Source organism: Apium graveolens, chromosome 5 (genome assembly GCF_009905375.1).
Source record: "Apium graveolens cultivar Ventura chromosome 5, ASM990537v1, whole genome shotgun sequence".
In the NCBI taxonomy this organism is placed as follows: Eukaryota; Viridiplantae; Streptophyta; class Magnoliopsida; order Apiales; family Apiaceae; genus Apium; species Apium graveolens.
The window spans coordinates 153775696-153794785 of record NC_133651.1 but is presented as its reverse complement, the minus strand read 5'-3'; the positions used below and the strand labels follow the sequence as shown (position 1 = coordinate 153794785).

The window sequence follows — 19090 nt, the reverse complement described above, 5'->3', positions numbered from 1 at the left end:
TTTGATTTTCCAAGGTCTTGATAGAGACCGCCTGACTTTTGTATAACAACTTAAGTTCCTCAAAATCAGCACTAGAGGGTGGAGCTGCACCTCCTTGTTGAGGATATGATTGCCTTTGAGCATACTGATGTGGTTGCTGGAATCCAGGTGGATTGAACTGTTTACTTACGCCTTGCTGATATGGTTGCTGAATATCATTCTGATTATTACTCCAGCTGAAATTTGGATGATTTCTGTTGTTAGGATGATAAGTAGCTGGCAGAGGCTGCTACGGTCGCTGATAATTGTTCACATACTGAACAGATTTATTAACAAGCGAACACTGATCCGTAGCATGAGAACCTGCACAAAGCTCACAGACCATAGCTATCTGATTGACTCCATAGGTGGCTAGAGAATCGACATTTATAGACAGCGCTTGGAGCTGCGCTGCAATAGCTGTAGCTGCATCAACTTCCAAAATACCTGCTACCTTCCCAGGAATCATCCTTTGAGTTGGGTTTTGATGCTCATTTGCAGCCATAGTCTCAATAAGATTATAAGCCTCAATATAGCTTTTGGCCCATAAGGCGCCTCCAGCTGCTGCATCGAGCATGGGCCGAGATTGGGCCCCCAAACCATTATAGAAACCAGTGATCACCATCCAATCAGGCATTCTATAATGTGGACACTTTCTCAACATCTCCTTGTAGCGCTCCCAAGCTTCGCACATAGATTCTGTAGGTTGCTGCGCAAACTGAGTAAGAGCACTCCTCATAGTAGCAGTCTTCGCCATTGGATAAAACTTCACCAGAAACTTTTGCGCAAGATCTTGCCAAGTAGTGATAGACCCAGCTGGTTCTGAATATAACCAGTCCTTAGCTTTATCCCTCAGTGAGAATGGGAAAAGCCTCAGCTTGATAGCCTCATCAGTCATACCATTATATTTGAAAGTATTGCAGATCTCGACAAAATTCCTTATGTGCATGTTGGGGTCTTCAGTCACAGCACCTCCAAAAGAAACAGAATTCCGCATTATCTGAATAGTGCCCGGCTTGATTTAATAGGTGTTAGCCTGAATAGCCGGATGAAGAATGCTAGACTGAATATCATCAATTTTGGGCCGAGAAAAGTCCATAAGAGCTGGATCTACCAGAACAATACGATCACCCATGATTACTGGCTCTTTCTGCTCACTTCCTAAATCCGAATCTTCAAAATCTATCTTCTGCGGAATATCAAGAACTTCATCTGTCTCCTCAGCCGTATCTAAAGTCCTCTTGCGAGTATGATAACGTGTTTGCATAAATGCTCGCTAAAGTACCTGAAACACAACCGGAAACAATAAGTAACACATCTTAATCACTGAGTCCTAATGACCAATGATGGTAAGTACATAAATCAAACAATAACCCCGAGTCCCCGGCAGCGGCGCCAAAATCTTGTTAGGGCGAAAATAAGCGCTAAAACACACAAGAATAATAACTAAAATTACTTATATTAAACCAGAGTACGTCACAAGAGTAAATAGGTTCGGAGTAAAGAAAACTAGCATCCAACGTTACAACGAAATAAAGAATCACAAGAAAATATGCTTTCTCTTCGTTGCGGTGTGCTAAAATGGTCTTCTTCCTTATCTCCTCGCTCTTCGATTAATACTACGATCTAACCTCCGTGAAACGTCTCTGAAATATAGGAGTCCCATAATACCCAGCTAACTCAGAAGTTGGATGTTAAACAGAATCAGGAGTCTAAAATATTAATTCTGATTTCCCGTCCCTGAGTGGCCGCTCAGCATTTCTGAGCGGGCGCTCAGCTTCCTGAGCGGTCGCTCAGCAGAGCTAAGCGGGCGCTTAGCTCCCTACTGGAAACTGCTCTATTTTTCTCCCGTTTCTTCGCTGTAATCTGCTCCTATCTTCCCGCTTATAATGCTAAACACATACCAAGGCTTATTATTGATGAAATCTCTCCCGAAATGCAATTAATACCCTGAAATGCACCAAATACACCAAATACTTGATTTCAAGACATCAATTCAAGCCATTATAAGACGTTCTAAGTGGTATAAAATGCCACTTATCAAGATCTCAAAAATTGTAAGTATGAATATGTATCGAGAAGTCTGGGTATTTATAGTAAAAATGAATGACTTGTCGAGAACTCAAAAATAGACATTTGACATTTGTCTATCGAGAAGTCATTTTAAGAAATGAAGTACATATCGAGAAGTCATTTTAAATCACTCTTATAGAGAACTAAAAATTGACTTATCGAGATGTCAAATAAATACCCAGTTTGTCCTAAAATGGACTGAATTAATTCCAACGTTTATTTAAATAAATTCAAGATAAAATTAGAATAAATTTTCCAAAAGTATTTTACCAAAATAATTTATTAAATTAAATTATTTCAGTTCTGATTTATTGATAAGTCAAAAATTATACTTGTAGAGAACTCTGTGAATTAACACTATTACAGAACTCTACAAGGACTTGTCAATAAGTCATATTTAAGCCTATCGAGAAGTCACTCGAGAAGTCGGAATATTGACTTATCGAGAACTCACTCGAGAAGTCCTAAAATGACTTGTCAAGAAGTCAATTATACTTATCTAGAACTCAGTTCTCTATATACTTTTGATCATTTTAATCCTTCCTTGTGTTAATGTTACATATTAAAAATGTAAATTAACACTGAGCAGTTTACTTAGAATTTGAAAATTTTCAAATTGAATTTTGAAAAATAAATATGCAGAGATTTCTGAAATATTTATAATTCATATTTCAGTTAATTTCCAATTAAATCAAATTAATTTTGATTTACTGGAAATTAACCTGCTGCAAAACATTAGCTGAGTTCTTGCCTTGGGATGAAGAATTATGCATTCCAATTTCACCAACAAGTCTAGTGAAAGTAGCTTCATCCAAAGGTTTAGTAAAAATGTCAGCTAATTGTTTTTCTTTTGGAACAAAAATGAGCTCAATGGTACCATTTGCAGCATGTTCTCTAATAAATGGTACCTTACATCAATGTGCTTTGTTCTAAAATGGTTAACTGGATTAGCTATTATAGATATAACATTAGTATTGTCATACATAATAGGAATTTTATGTAACACTAGGCTATAATCCATTAGATGATTTCTAATCCAAAGCACTTGAGCACAACAACTTCCTACAGCTATGTATTCAGCCTCAGCTGTAGAAGTTGATACAGATTGTTGTTTCTTGCTATACCAGGATACAAGTCTTTGTCCAAGAAATTGACAGCTTCCACTAGTACTCTTCCTGTCAACCCTGCATCCAGCAAAATCTGCATCTGTGTAACCAACAGCTTCAAGACCAGTTCCCTTAGGATACCATAATCCCAAGTTTGGAGTTCCCTTTAAATATATGAAAATCCTTTTTACAGCCATCAAATGTGATTCTTTTGGATTGCCTTGAAATCTTGCACACAGACATGTAGCAAACATGATGTCTGGTCTATTAGCAGTTAAGTAAAGCAGTGAACCAATCATTCCTCTATAGCATGAAATATCTACACTCTTGCCCTTTTTATCTTCATCCAACTTTGTTGCAGTAGACATAGGTGTAGATGCAGGTGAAAAATCAAGCATACCAAACTTTTTCAATAAATCCTTGACATATTTAGTTTGGCTGATGAAGATACCATCACTTCTTTGACTGACTTGAAGTCCAAGAAAGTAACTCAGTTCTCCCATCATACTCATTTCATATTCACTTTGCATAAGCTTAGAGAATCTTTGGCAAATCTTCTCATTTGTAGAACCAAATATGATATCATCCACATATATCTGAACTAGGATCATATCCTCACCATGTTTCTTATAGAAGAGAGTCTTGTCTATGTTACCTCTAGTAAAACCATGCTTTAGTAGGAATTCTGACAGTGTGCCATACCAAGCACTAGGTGCCTGTTTTAGTCCATATAGAGCCTTGAGTAACTTGTACACAAAATTTGGAAATTCTGGATCTTCAAAGCCAGGTGGCTGTTGGACATAAACTTCTTCTTCTAGCTCACCATTCAGAAAGGCACTCTTGACATCCATTTGATACATTTTGAAATTTGAGTATGCAGCAAATGCTAGAAAAATCCTTATTGCTTCAAGTCTTGCAACTGGAGCAAAAGTTTCATCATAATCAATTCCTTCTTCTTGTGAGTAGCCTTTTGCAACCAACCTTGCTTTGTTTCTGGTGACTATACCATTTTCATCCATCTTATTCCTGAACACCCATTTTGTTCCAATAATGCTTCTATTCTTTGGTGCAGGAACCAATTCCCAAACATTGTTCCTTTCAAACTGATTCAGCTCTTCCTGCATGGCAGATATCCAATCAGGATCCAATAGAGCTTCTTCAATTTTCTTAGGCTCTACTTGAGACATAAAACATGCATGTAGGCACTCATTAGCAGTTGCACTTCTAGTCCTCACACCAATAGTAGGATCACCAATAATTGCTTCTCTAGTATGACTTATATCCCACTTCTTTATATGAGTTTGTTGACTTGTGCCTTCATCATTTTCCTCATTGTTAGTATGACTACTAGATCCCTCTTCTCAGTTTCCCCCTGAGTTTGTGCTATAAAATTCAGGTGTTTGAAATAAGCTTCCATTTCTATGATTTTCCTGTTGAGTAGTCTCTTCATTTATCATTTATTGTGCATCAACTTCATCTTCCCCATCAGAATCACTATCAATGTTGAGGTTTTCAAATACAAGGGCTTCAGCTTCATTATCATCAAGGGACTTTAAGCCTGGACACTTGTCATCATCAAAAATCACATCTGTGTTTTCCATAATCTTCTTTCGATCAATACATAAACTTTGTAGGCTGTTCTTTCCAATGAATATCCCAGAAAAATTGTTTCAAAGACTTTTGAGTCAAATTTTCCCACATATTCAGAGTTGTCTTTCAAAATGTAACACTTGCTTCCAAACACATGAATATGCTTTACATTAGGCTTCCTTTTAGACATGATTGAGTAAGGTGATTTATCATGTGCCTTGTAAATGAGATATCTATTTTGAGTGTAACATGCAGTGTTAACATCCTCTTCCCAGAAACTTGTTGACAACTTGGCATCTTGTAGCATTGTCCTAGCAGCTTCAACTAATGTTCTGTTCTTTCTATCAACTATTCCATTTTGTTGAGGTGTTCTAGCAGCTGAGAATTCTTGAACAATGCCTTTGCCTTTGCAGAATTCACTTAATGTTGCATTTCTGAATTATGTTCCATTATCACTTCTCAATCTTTTCACACAATTGCAATCTTCAGCCTATTTTCTATCTTCTTGATGTGCTCAATTATGATGTGTGGAGTTTCATCTTTAGAGTGCATGAACTCTACCCAAGTATATCTTGAGAAATCATCCACCATCACAAATGCATATTTGTTTCTTGAAATTGATAAGACATTTACTGGACCAAACAAGTCCATATGAATTACTTGCAAAGGAGTACTTATAGAATTCACTGTTTTTGACTTGTGATTTGATCTTTTCATTTTTTCTTTCTGACAAGCTTCACAAACTTCAACTTGAGCAAACTCCAGTTTAGGCATGTCTCTTACCAGCTCCTTTTAGACCAAGGTATTAATTGCCTTGAAATTCAAGTGAGACAGCTTCTTATGCTATAGCTTGCGTTGTTCTTCTGATGTATTGGTGTAGAAGCAACAAATTCCATCCTTATTTGTTGAGTCTAAGTATGCAACAAACAATCTTCCTTTCCTTGCTCCTTTCAGAGCAACTTCACCAGTTTTCTTGCTGATAAAAGTGCATTCTTCTTTGTTGAATAAAACTTCAAAGCCTTTGTCTGCAAATTGGCTAACACTGAGAAGATTCATTTCAAGACCATCTACCAGTACTACATCATCAATGATAACATTTTCAGAAACAATTTTTCCATATCCCATTGTGAATCCTTTGCTGTTGTCTCCAAAGGTCACCAAATGGCCAGTTTTCTCCTCAAACTATGATAGCAGGGCTTTATCACCTATTATATGCCTGGAACATCCATTATCTATAATCCAGATGAGTTTCTTCACTTTGCCCTGCACACAATGAGTTTTAAGTGTGTTTAGCAACCCAAGCAGTGTTGAGTACTTTCTTCTTGTTAACTGATTTAGCAGAAGTAGAATGAGTAGTTTCAAATAAAATAGAGTTTATTGACTGTTGAGCATTTTCCCTTTCTGTTGTAGACCCTATTATTGTTTTTTTGAGGTCTATTCTCAGTTTGTGACAACTTTTCATCACTTTTAAGTTGCAAGGAATGCAGTCAAACTTGTCACAGAAAGAGTAAGGATCATTTGCATTTGCTTCATTATATTTACAGACTCCTTCAGTTGGCTTGCTAACTGCCTTTTTACAAAGGTGAGTTAGGTAATTCACAGAGCCATATTTTTCACATTTCTTTCTTGGAGCATCTGTAACATAAGCAAAAATTTTGCTTTTATTTATCCCTATTTTTCTATTTCTATTTTTCTTTTTCTTTCTTACATCTTCATTTTTGGTCTCTTTGACAGGTGTCTTGGGACTTTGCTTGTCCATGAGCTTTTCTTCAGTACTAGAAGACTGAGTTGATTCTGTAGTTTTCTTTTCTTTCCTCATCATCAATTTCTTGCTTTATAATCAATTCTTCTTCACTGAAGTTGATTTCACATGCCTTGAACATAGGTAATGTAACCTTTTTCAGCATAGCTGGAACATTTTCATTAATTGTTGCTTTTCCTTTGTCACATATCTCTTTCTTCTTGTTGTTCAAGGCATCATAGTCAAGACCAATAGCAATATTTGCACATGGTTTGTTTTTCTCATGATATTGTCCAATAACTCAGATGCATTCTTGAAAGACTTCAACTTCACCTCATTCTTTTCCAGGTTCTCCCTTAACACTGCTTCAATTTCATTTGCACACTTGAGCTTGTTTTTGAGATAATCATTCTCTTGCTTTACAACTTCAAGCTCCACCAACAATAATTCAGTTTCTTGCTTCTCACTTTCAAGCTTCTCATTTATCTTTGTTAATCTGCTAACTTCTTCATTAGCAGCAACCATGCTCGTGTGAATGTGAAACATTTATGTGTCTATCTTCTCTACAGTTTCCTTATATTGACTCACATTTAAATCAATGGTGGTAAGAGTTGGTACCTATGTTTTAGATGAGGATGATTCTCCTTGCTCCAAGGCCATGAGTGCATAATTTCCAAATTCTTCATCTTCATCATTTTTAGAGTCATCCCAACTTTTACCCTCTACAATATAAGATTTGCTTTGTTGTTTCTTCAGAAGAGCTTCATACTTTGCTTCCGATTCAAGATAAGCTTTATCCTTCTTTGCTTCATTCTGTAGCAAAATGGCCCAACTCATCACAGTTGTAGCACCTTATCTTAGATCTGTCAACAAGTCTTGTTTTGTAGCCAGTTTTGCTTTCAGAAGTGTACTTCCCTTTTCCTTTCCAGCTGGTGTCTTTGTTGAAAGATTGTCTTTTACCCTTGAAGTATCTTAGCTTCTTTACTCTAATGTTGGAGAATTTTCTAGCCAGATAGGCCATTAACTGATCTAGCTCATCCAGTTCATCAAGAGTGCAGAACTCATCCTCTTCCAATTCCAGAATGACTTGTTCCTGTGAATCATTTATTTTTTGCTCACTTGTCGAGGCAACTGGAGTTTGAGATCTTGGCTCATCAATAGATGTTTGGCTTTTATTGACAATTAAAGCACTTGAGCCATCTACAACATGTCCTTGGCCAGATCTCAATGATTTTCTCTGAATCATTTCAAGTTCATATGTTTTAAGAATTCCATATAAAACTTCCAGTGTTATCCTACTCAAGTCTCTCCCTACCCTGATTGCTGAGATTTTAAGTTCTAAATGATCAGGGAGAGTAAGCAAGAACTTTAAGTTCGCTTCTTCAGCTTCATAATATTTATCATGAAGTTGCAATTCATTTATCAGCTTGTTAAACCTTTCAAACACTTCAGAAATACTTTCTTTTGGCTTAGTCATGAAACCCTCATACTGTGAAATCAGTATCGTTATCTTATCTGATCTAAATTCCTCAGTTCCCTCACAAGGTATCTCAATCTTTTCCCATATTTGCTTGGCAGTGTCACAGTTGACAATGTTGTTGTACATCACATTGTCAAGTGACTCAATCAATATTAATTGCAAGCCACTATCCAGGGAAACTTTCTCTTTTTCAGGCTCAGTATACTTAGAAGGGTCTTTTGGAGCATAATGAGTTAGGATAACCATGTCTCCATTTGTAGATTCCTCAACTTTAACCATAGGAGTGAATGGCCCATTCTTGAGGATCTGAATGTATAGTGGATAGGCCATCCTGATAAACAACAACATTTTCTTTTCCCAAAGAGTGTAGTTAGCTTTGTCAAATGTAGGAATTTTGATGCTACTGATTTTCTGTGTATTCATTCTTCCAAGTTCCTGAATCTCTTTACTTTAAGATTTTGCTCTGATACCACTTGTTAGGAAATGAATAACACACGGGGGGGATGTGTTTTTCTATTTTTGAGCTTTTATGGTTGAACAAAGTAAATTAAATCTTGTAGTAAAAATGTGTTCATGCAGAAATTAAGCTTGCAAAAAGTAAAGAACACAGATCTTCAAAACTCACTTAATTTTTCTATTAAAATTAAGAAGGTTTTGCTACAAATTTTCTAGGCTCTTTGTTGATAAAGAGCTTAGCTTCTTCTTGTGAGTGTTACAAGATTTTCTATCTGAATTGTTATAACTGACTAAAGGACCAGTGTTAACTTTATAACTTAGTTAACTGCTGGTTTACACAGTGTACAATAAAACATGCTATTAGCTTTTGTAAACAGTCACTTGTCATTTCCATTTATAGAAAAGTATAATTTCTATTCTTGGCTTAGCATATCTTTAGCATCTTGTGATTATCTTGATCTTCCTTTGTCAATTAATCTTCACCATTGATCTTACACATTCTTCAAGCTGCTTTTTGTAGACTTGTCAATCCAACTGTTTGAATTGTATGTTGATTATTAATCTTAGATATTGAACTAATCTGCAATTTTGTACTTTGAGATTTTACCTCGTGATCTCCATTTGGTCTATAGAGAGCTTGACATCTCGATAAGTATATTGGCTTATCAAGATCTCTAATACTCCATAGGAAATTTGACTTGTAGAGGTCTCTGAGTTCTCTATAAGAGAATTTGGCTTGTAGAGATCTCTAGTCTTCATATCTTCACTTTGACTTATCGATATCTCTGAGTTCTCTAATGGTTTACTGACTTATTAATAACTCAGAGTTCTCTAGTCAAATTTGACTTATTGATGACTCAGAGTTCTCTAGTGTATTTTGAATTATCGATATCTCTGAGTTCTCTAGTGAAATTTGACTTATCGATAACTCAGAGTTTTCTAATGAATATTGACTTGTCGATAACTCTGAGTTCTCTAGTGAAGAAATGACTTGTCGATATCTCCAAACTCCATGTCTTCAATTTGGCTTTTCGATATCTCTGTGAGTTCTCTAGTGCATTTCCTGACTTCTCGTTAAGTCATTTTGAGTTCTCGAATGACTTCTCATATAACACTAAATCTGTGACTTGTAGAGATCTTGACTAAGAATATTTTTCCTACAACAGATTTACTCAACTCCAAGCTTCTCTATAATTCTTCTGAGGTATGATCTTCTTGATCTTCTTGATAGAATTCTTAGGCTTGACACTGTTTATAGAAAAAGACTCCAGTCTCATCCTTTGACATTTTTACAGACTTTAAGTGTTACAAGTACAAAATACAAATTAAGATAACAATACAACTTACTTAGGGTTAACAAAATGTCTTAGTCTTGTGAAAGTACATGCATGTCTTATACAACACAGACTATCTTTCAAAACTCACTTAATTTTATATTAAAATCAAGTATGTTTTGCTACAAATTTCTAGGTTCTTTGTTGATAAAGAACTCAGCTTCTCTCTTGAGAGTTACAAGATTTTCTAGATCTATTTTGCTACAAATAAAACAAAGCATCCGATGTTTACTTTATGGAACAGTAAATATAGGTTTTACACAGCATGCAATAGCATGTACTAAACCCTACTTTAAGTTAACTAAAACTTTCTATGTCTGGCTTAGTATATCTTTGCAAAATGTGCATGTCTGTGACTTTACTTTGTCAGTTAATTTTGGCCTTTGATCTTGTACTCTTCAAGCTACTTTTTGTAGACTTTTCATATCAGTGATTGATTTGTTTGTTGATTGATAATCTTGGATATTTAACTGATCTACATTCTATACTTGAGTTTTACATCGAGATCTTCAGTTTGTTATATAGAGAACTCGACATCTCGATAAGTATAATGACTTATCGAGATCTCTTATTACTCTATAGTTGTTTTGACTTATCAAAGTCTCTGATTTCTCTATAAGAGAATTAGGCTTGTCGAGGTCTCCAATCTTCATGTCTTCATTTTGGCTTCTCGATATCTCTGAGTTCTCTACTGCAGAAATGACTTATCGATATCTCAGAGATCTCTAGTGATATTTTGACTTATCGATTTCTCTAATATCTCTAATGATAATTTGACTTGTCGATATCTCCAATCTTCATGTCTTCATTTTGGCTTGTCGATGTCTCTGAGACTTCTCTATAAGCTTTTCTTGACTTCTCAATAAGTCATTCTGGAGTTCTCGAATGACTTCTCTATAAACTTAATTTGTGACTTGTGGATTTCTTGACTTAGAATATTTTTCCTAAAACAGATTTATTCAACTCCAAGCTTCTTCATACTTTCTTTGAGGCGTGATCTTCATGATCTTCTTCCAGAGTTTATTCTTAGGCTTGAGACTGTTTACAGAAAAATACTCCAGCCTAATCTATTTACACTTTTACAGACTTAAGTAATACAATATAAAATGCAAATTTAGATTATCATACAACTTACTTAGGGTTGTCAGTTTGACTTAGTCTTATTATAGTACATCATGTCTTGCACAACAATCTCCCCTAATTTGTGAGAAGATTACTTATCACAAATTCATGCCTGGTAACAAGACTAACCCCAAGCTACGATGAACAATACATAGTAAAGAAAATTGACAGAAGTACAATATTTAACATTGAATGGTTATAGGAGTTTTAACAAGTGCATTCATTACATGAAATCCTCAAAGCCTAGCTCCTTTCTAATGAGATCCTTAGAAGTTATTAACACTTCAAGTTCTTCTATAATTTCAGTTCCTCTTAGAGCTTCCACAAGCTTGAGCCACTCATCCAATAAATAACCATTAAATAACTAGCTCTAAATATGGAATATCTTTCAACCTTTATATTCAGAAAATGTCCATATTTGGAAAGTCTGCTCATCCCTTTTGATTTAAGCTCGTTTGATCTTTTCTCAATTCTTGCAAGTTCTTCTGCATACTTCCTATCTCTTTCTTCCTTTTCAGACTTTTCCCTTGCATTTCTCTCATCCCTTTCTTTCATCCATACACAAAATACAACTTTCCAGGCCCTTGTGATTGTATCCTTATCTTACATTAAACTGATCACTCTTTTGAATTTTATGGTTGAAAGTGTGTCCATTAGGTTACTTCCAAGTAAAGTGAAATAACCATCAACATAATATATTCAGATTTATATATAGGATATAACCCAGACTCTGACTATTTTTTCAGCTAGCTATTGAAAGTAGTCTTCATCTGTGAGGCACCAATTTAGTGGCAGAAAGTCAGATTGATCATAAAAATTACAGAGAGATCTCTCAGTAACTTGTAGTTTCTTTGTTTTTCTCCCAAAAGATTTAAAGTGAATCTTGGTTGGTGGTTTAAATGAAGGTAAGTTTGGGATTTTCTTTAGGCTAGTTTGGCTAGTAGTGATTGGAATTTTGATAAGAGAGTTTGCAGTTAGGTATAAATTTTTTGGCTTTGAGGTGAAAACGGTTGAATATTTGAGCTAAAAGGTTTAGTGGGTTGAGTCTGATTGATTTGGATTTGTAGGGATTTTTTCTGTAGTTCTAAGACATCTTGTCTTTTCTTCCTTCTTCTTTCTTCTCCTCTTTTCTTATCATCACCTTTCTTCTCATCTTGCTTCCCGTCATTGCTTCCAGTTGCTCTTGAAGATTGACTTGGATTTGAGCCAGAAGGTTTTTGCTTATCATGCTTCTGCTCATCATCATCCTTGTCATATTTTGAGTTGTTGATTTTTAGATTTGGCAACATGGTATCAGCATTCTGTAGATACCTTTCCAGAATCCTTATCATCTCCTCATCCTCATCCTTCTTGTTCCTTTTATACTCTAGATCAGACCGAAGAGTCATGATCAGCCTCATGTTTGATTTGACACATTTTCTGGGAATAATGAGCTATTTGTATTCTTTGTTTTTTGGACAGATATAGGCCACCCGTTTATTTGGATATAGATAGGCTTCAAGAAAAGCTGCTACCTATGCATTTTTTAGCTCTATCAGCAGTTGGGTGTCCTCTGGAATAAGTGGATTTACACTTTCAATCATTATGTCCAGCTCAGATGCTCTTAAGGTTTTGAGAGTTGGAAGAGACACCTGGAGACATCTGTCTACACCACCATCATTGATGTTTACAACAATCCATTTCTCCAAGTAATTATCAATTTTCACAACCACGGCCCTGATGAAGTTGATGTTCTTGGCCAATGCACTTTTGTAGGTGATGTAGTTGTTTTTAAGAGACATCCTCAGGACTGCAAAAAGTTCATTGAATTCCTGATCTTGATTTGGTCCTTCTGTATCCTTGTTGAGTCTGTCTTTTCCCACATCTTTGAATGATTGAGCTTGTAAAGAACTTTGGCCATGCTGAGTTGAGATGATAGGCTCCTTATATTTAGATTTACCAGCATTTTTTGGATTGTTGAATCCTAGCTTCAATCTCCCCCTTAGTCTTGTTGACAGGCATGATTAGGGGAGTTGGTAATTCTGGCCTTAGATCTTCAGGCAATGAGGGCAATCGTATTTTGAGCTTTCCCATGATGGCTCTCAAAGCTACGATATTCTGCATTTGGAGATGCTTGTGAGAGTTCACTAGGATTTTGATTTCTGTTTGCTGACTTTGCACCAAGGATGTGAGAGCATGTACCTGTCCACTGAGTCATTTGAAGTTTGGAGAGAAGACACTTGCTGTTGAAGTTCTTGAATTTGCATGTTGGATGATAATTGAGATGTGGAGGAAGTAGAGACCCCAAAATTTTCCTGCACAGCCTTTTTAATTTCTTCCATGAGCAAGGCTGAAGGAGTATATCTGCTAGAGTGTATCTGATCCAGCTTCAGTCTTGTGTCATTGGAGTGAGTAATATGGTTTTGAACTTGATCATGCAGGGCTACAAATGAGGTTCTTAGATTTTTTACACTTGTTTCCACTGCACTTAAATCATATCTTGCCATTTGATCAGCAAAGGTTATGAATTTATTCTTGATATATGTTTGGGAAGGAATGATTTGGTCCATCTTTTCTCTGACCATCTTCATTATCTTATCTTGATGCCCAGCTAAAGTAATTTGAAGTGCTTTTCCAAAGTTATGGAAAGCTTTGCTTTGAGCCTTGTTTACTTCATTTACTGCATCATAAACTGTAAGGTCCCGTAAGAGGGAAATTTTAAGCTAGAAGGGGGTTTGAATAGCTTAATTACCAATTTAAAAATTGTTGTGGCATTTTAAAAATATTGTATCCCTTTTTAAAACTTTACCGAGTGGTTATGCAGTTTATATGTGCGGAAAATAAAGTGCAAGGAAAGAAAATACCACACGGTGATTTTATCCTGGTTCGTGATGGCGCAACCTCTAATAGATTCGCTCACCCCTACTCCAGTCCCCGAGCTCCTCTCCCAGACTCAGGATTTTCCCTTATAATAAACTCGCTCCTTTAGTAGGCGGAGAAGCCTTTGTGTGGAGCCTTTGTGTGGACTTGGCTTCCTTAGCTTTTGTCGATCTTGGATCTTAGTGATCCGGTCTTGGGTCTTTCCTCTTCTTCACGTGCGAAGACTACTAACTCCCCGCTAGTTCGTCTAGGAATTGGGTCTTAGAACGAGAATCACCTCACATCACTTCACCTCACTACAAAACTAATAAGACAATCCACGAAACAAGCCAAGTATAGAAAAGATGGTTTGAACTAGTATGTTACTGTAGTAGCCCATAAATAGTATAATATTCAAATAAGAATATTAAACAAAATAAGAATACTTGACTTAAGATAATAAATAGTAGTCCAAGTATTTTTATGATTACTCCTTTATAGATTAAATAGATAGGTGGAGTAATATGAGAAGTCTTTTTATATTAAGCACTTATGGCTTATGACTTCCTTAGTATTCTTCTTCTTTCGATTATATATTTATAGATCGAAGAATACTTTAATTACAACCTCAGAGTTGTAATTTTACCTTTAAGTATATCAACTTAAGGTTTTAAGGTATACTTGTATATCGACGATTATAAGGTCAAAGTATACTCTTTTAACTTCAAGCACGTTTATAAGATTTATGAGTCTTAGCCAAGATCCAATTAAATAAGTGCAAGTAATTGTCTTAAGATTGTGCTTTCGAAGTTTAGACGAATAATTACGAGTATTATATAGATATCGTAGTATAACCCCACGGAACATTGAAAGATGTTAGAAGGGGCTTATACGATATGACTCGTAATTATTTATATACATGATATGTCTTAGCAAAGATCCAATTAAATAGCATAAATTAATTGGCTAACTCGTGGATTTGATTCGTCCTTAATTTTAACGGATGATTACGAAGTGTTTATATATCGAGTTATAATCCCCCAGAACACTAAAGATGTTAGAAGGGATTAAAACTTTGCTTCGTAATAATTTATGTGCACGAAATGGTTAGCCAAGATCCAGTTAAATAAAGTGCAAGTAATTGGCTAACTCGTGAACTTAATCTGCTTTGATATTTGATAAATTACGAAGTGTTTATAAATCGAGTTATAATCCCCCGGAACACTAGAGATGTTAGAAGGGATTAAAACTTTACTTCGTAATATTTTATGTGCACGAATAATGTTAGCCAAGATCCAATAATAAAAATAATTGGCTAACTCGTGAACTTGGGTCAAATATAATCTCCCCTTTGGAGATAAAGTACTTTTGTTTATAGATCTTCTTTTTAAGATGATTTATGTGAAGATCAAGTACTTATTCGAATTCCGAGTTCGAATCTTAGTTCTCTTGAGAACTTTATTTATAAGAGATCTTGTATTAGAGCTTAAGATGAAGTAGAGAAATTAAGTACAAAGCTCAAATAAAAAGAACTCAAATAAGAAGCTAAAACTAACCACTTTTGAAAAACGGTCGGAAAAGTTCGCAGGAAAAATTCGCCGGAGGTTCAGCCGGATTTTGGCACTTTGGTCGAACTTGGGCAGCCCTTCGGGAGGCCGGGAAGTGGTAGTGGATGAGCTCACTTGGTGGGATAAATCTTGGTTGGGTGAAGCTAAGCTTGGGTTTCAAAAAACCTTGTATATATGTAAGTATATAGAAGAGAGAGAAGGTTTTTGCGAAGAAGTGTGTGTTTAGAATTTGAAAGAGATGAAGAGAAGCACTTATTGAAAAAATCCCATCAAATTTGTGGCTCTTTAGCTTAAAGAAAATGGGTTGGGGTGGGGGTTTATTTATAGGAGAAGTTGGGTGGATTGAATGGTTGAGATTTGAGAAGGAATGAATGGTGGATGGAGTGTATCACATGGATTGATGACATGGCAAGTAGGTTGTGTTTCTTTGCAAGTGGGAAGGAAGCACAAGCTTGTATTCATTCAAATCTCAGCTGATATATATATATATATATATATATTCAATATATATTTTCATTTTCTTTTAATCATTCTTTAATTACTTTAATTAAGGATTAAGCACCATTAATTATGACCACCCAAAAAACTCTTAAATAAATATCATAAAAATATGATAATTACCTAAATATTATAAAATGATGTCCTGCAAGTTTTGGTCAAATTTAGTCAATGGTAAATAGGTCAAACGTGGTCAACTGTGGGACCAACTGCCTCGATTTTTGTGTCCGGACAAAAATTCTCTGAATGCTACTAAATTTTTACCATACTTATAAAATACCATTTAAATGATCCATACCAAATTTCAAGTCATTATAGCAAGTGGAAGTATTTTATCTAAAAATAAAACTGTTCTATCAGCCTTTCTTCCGAATAAAAATATCGTTGGTCTTGAAATAAAGGAGATGGATCTTTTGACCAAAGTTTTGACTTGTATAAATACTTAAAATATATTTCCTAATATATAAAATATATTTGGATGAAAGAAAATATGTTTGAGTATTTTTGAATAATTTTCTCCGAGAAATGCTGATTTTACGAAACGGGAGAAAATTACTATAAGTATTCATAAATGAGTTGCAGAACTTGATATTAATATTCCAACCTTGAATATTAATAAACTTTGAATAAAAACTCTTTTGATATATGTAGAGATATATTTTAGAGTGAAGAGTTAAATATTTTTGATATAGCACGAGACCTCTAAAGAATATTTCTGCAATATTCCTTTTTCGAGCTTGTTGCTATATTCCTTTTGCAACACAGATCTAAGAAATATCATATCTTGATATTTCTTCTTTGATCATATTGCCTTATAGATATATTTCATAAAGATATAGTTTTGATATTTTGCAAGAATGGAATATCTCTTTTATCTGTTTAAAAAACATGATTTTGCTAGTTTGACTTTTTGACTCTGATTTGGATCACTTAAATTCATGTCCTAATGGAGAGGATCTACGTGTTCTTAATTTTATGTTTAATCATACAAATACCAAAATAAATAATATATCGAAGATATACTTTCAATGATCTATGTCTGGGAAGGAATGATTTGGTCCATCTTTTCTCTGACCATCTTCATTATCTTATCTTGATGCCCAGTTAAAGTAATTTGAAGTGCTTTTCCAAAGTTATGGAAAGCTTTGCTTTGAGCTTTGTATACTTCATTTACTGCATCATAAACTTCCTGTGGAGATAAGGATCTGGCATTGCTTCCCAAGATGGTTAGATACTCTTCCCTGAATTGAGCTAACACATCATCCATTTCCATTGAAAATTTCTTGTCCAGCCATGCATCATAGTTTGCATCCTAACCAGCTTCATCAACAATTTTAGCATGTTGTTCTTCAACATCTGTCTGGTAGGATAATATGATGGCCTGGTAGTCTTGATTTGACATGTTGGATGTGAGAAGCTGTTGTGATATTTGTGCAAGGCCACCAAGTTGGTTAACCATTAGATCATCAATTGTTGAAGGTTGAGATGCAGCTTTTTGTAGCCATTGGGATATGAGGTGAGGTTCTTGTGGTTGAGAGGTGGAAGGTTGATTGGTTGGGTGTGAAGGAGATAGGGTAACGGAACCACCTGTGACAGGAGTCACAGTTTGACTCACAGTTTGCACTGTGGTTATGACAGGGTGTTATTCTCCACTTGTGATGGGAACCTCCAGTTGAATTGGAGGGGATTTGGCTGGGTTACTATCATGTACACCAGCCTCAAACCCTTGTGCTTCTTGTAGACTACTGTCACATGAATGTGATGTTCTTGCCTCTCCCATAGCAGGGTCATTGGCAATTGAACTCCTAGCTTCAATTGTTAGTGCAATTTAAGCTAGGGTTTTGAAGGGAGTTATTCCTGTAACAGGAACCTCCAATGGAATTGGAGAGGATTTAGATAGCTCCCCCTCAGGAGTACTACCCTCAAACCTAATAGCATATGAAGGTTGATCTGCACATGAAGGTGCGTTAGTAACCACCGTGGGGTCTTCAGTGAAAACTAATGAATCGCCCATGTTTGTGATGGTGTTATCAAGGTCTACCCTAGCTAGTAGCCTCTCACCATCTAAATTTGGTGTCTGGGTGGTGAGCAAGGTTTCTTGAACCAAGTCACTTGAAGTTGGAAACACTTGAGGATTAGATTCAAGTGTCTCATTGTAGGAAGAAGAAATATTAGATAGAAAATTTTGAATTTTAGTATTGAGTGTTGGCAGCTCCCCCTGAATAGATGAGGGAGCTTCAAGGGATGTGCTCTCCTTGTGTGTGCCATCCTTATTTCTCCTTCCATACACTTGAATTTGTTCAAGTGATGGTTGTGCAGACTTTGTACAAGGTAAATTTGGGCTAATGCTCTTTTTAATAGAGACATCATTTTGAAAGGATGCCTCTATAATCTGTTTTTGTCCCTTATTTACAACTACATCCTTTTGAGAGGATGTAGAGGTGGCTAGAGTGGTTAAATCAGTTTGGTTTACCTTCTTTGGATTTCTAACCAAGGGTGACTCTTTTGGTGTATCATCCTCACCACTCTCATCTATTCTATAAAGGGGTGCCTTCTTTCTCTTTTTTTTACTCACTTCACCCTTTTGAGAGGATGAAATGGTTGGTTTCCTAGAAGCTATAGGTATAGAAGAAGTGGTCACAGCATTGGAAGGCCCCTGTTGGTGTTCCTGTGTTTGTACTTCCACAGGTTCAGGGACCATTACTGTACTAGATTGAGTTACACTGGACCTCATGTCAGGCATATGATAGGGATAAGTCCTAAATTTCTCCAACATAAATGGAGTTAATTTAAGACCCACCTGCACCTTGTTCTTTGTAGATAGTGATCCAAATAGAATTTTGGACACTTGCTTACAATTGCCTATTAATGATCTATTTACACCATCTATCATATGCATGTCATTTACTTTATAGTTTAAAACAGACATAATGAATCTAAGAAGAAATGTTTCCTTACTTCTTGATGCTAATGGCATTGTTAGTCTGGTGCTCAATTCCTCCAAGATGTAGTGTCCTACATTTATCTGTTTTTTATGAGCCATTGAGTAGACCAGCTTCTGGACAACATCTGCAAGTGAAAGCTCTGATTACTGAATCAAAGAGAAAAGACCATTCCCTCATCGGGTTCTTTTTGTTCATGCTTGCAAGATTAATCTTTTCAGAATAATTGATGAAGTTCATGAATTCATAAAGCTTTTCTGGAGTTGGAACCTCCACCAGGTTGTCAGTAGGTATGCCCAAAGCCTAATTAACATCATTCGCAAA

General features: G+C 35.7%; 1 non-coding gene across 1 annotated transcript; it reads left to right on the top strand.

Moving 5' to 3' along the window:
* The first annotated feature begins 653 nt into the window (after nt 1-653).
* On the top strand, nt 654-760 carry LOC141662645 (small nucleolar RNA R71). Its single transcript, XR_012550749.1, has one exon. It is a non-coding gene; the product is annotated as a small nucleolar RNA R71 (small nucleolar RNA).
* Nucleotides 761-19090: the final 18330 nt, after the last annotated feature.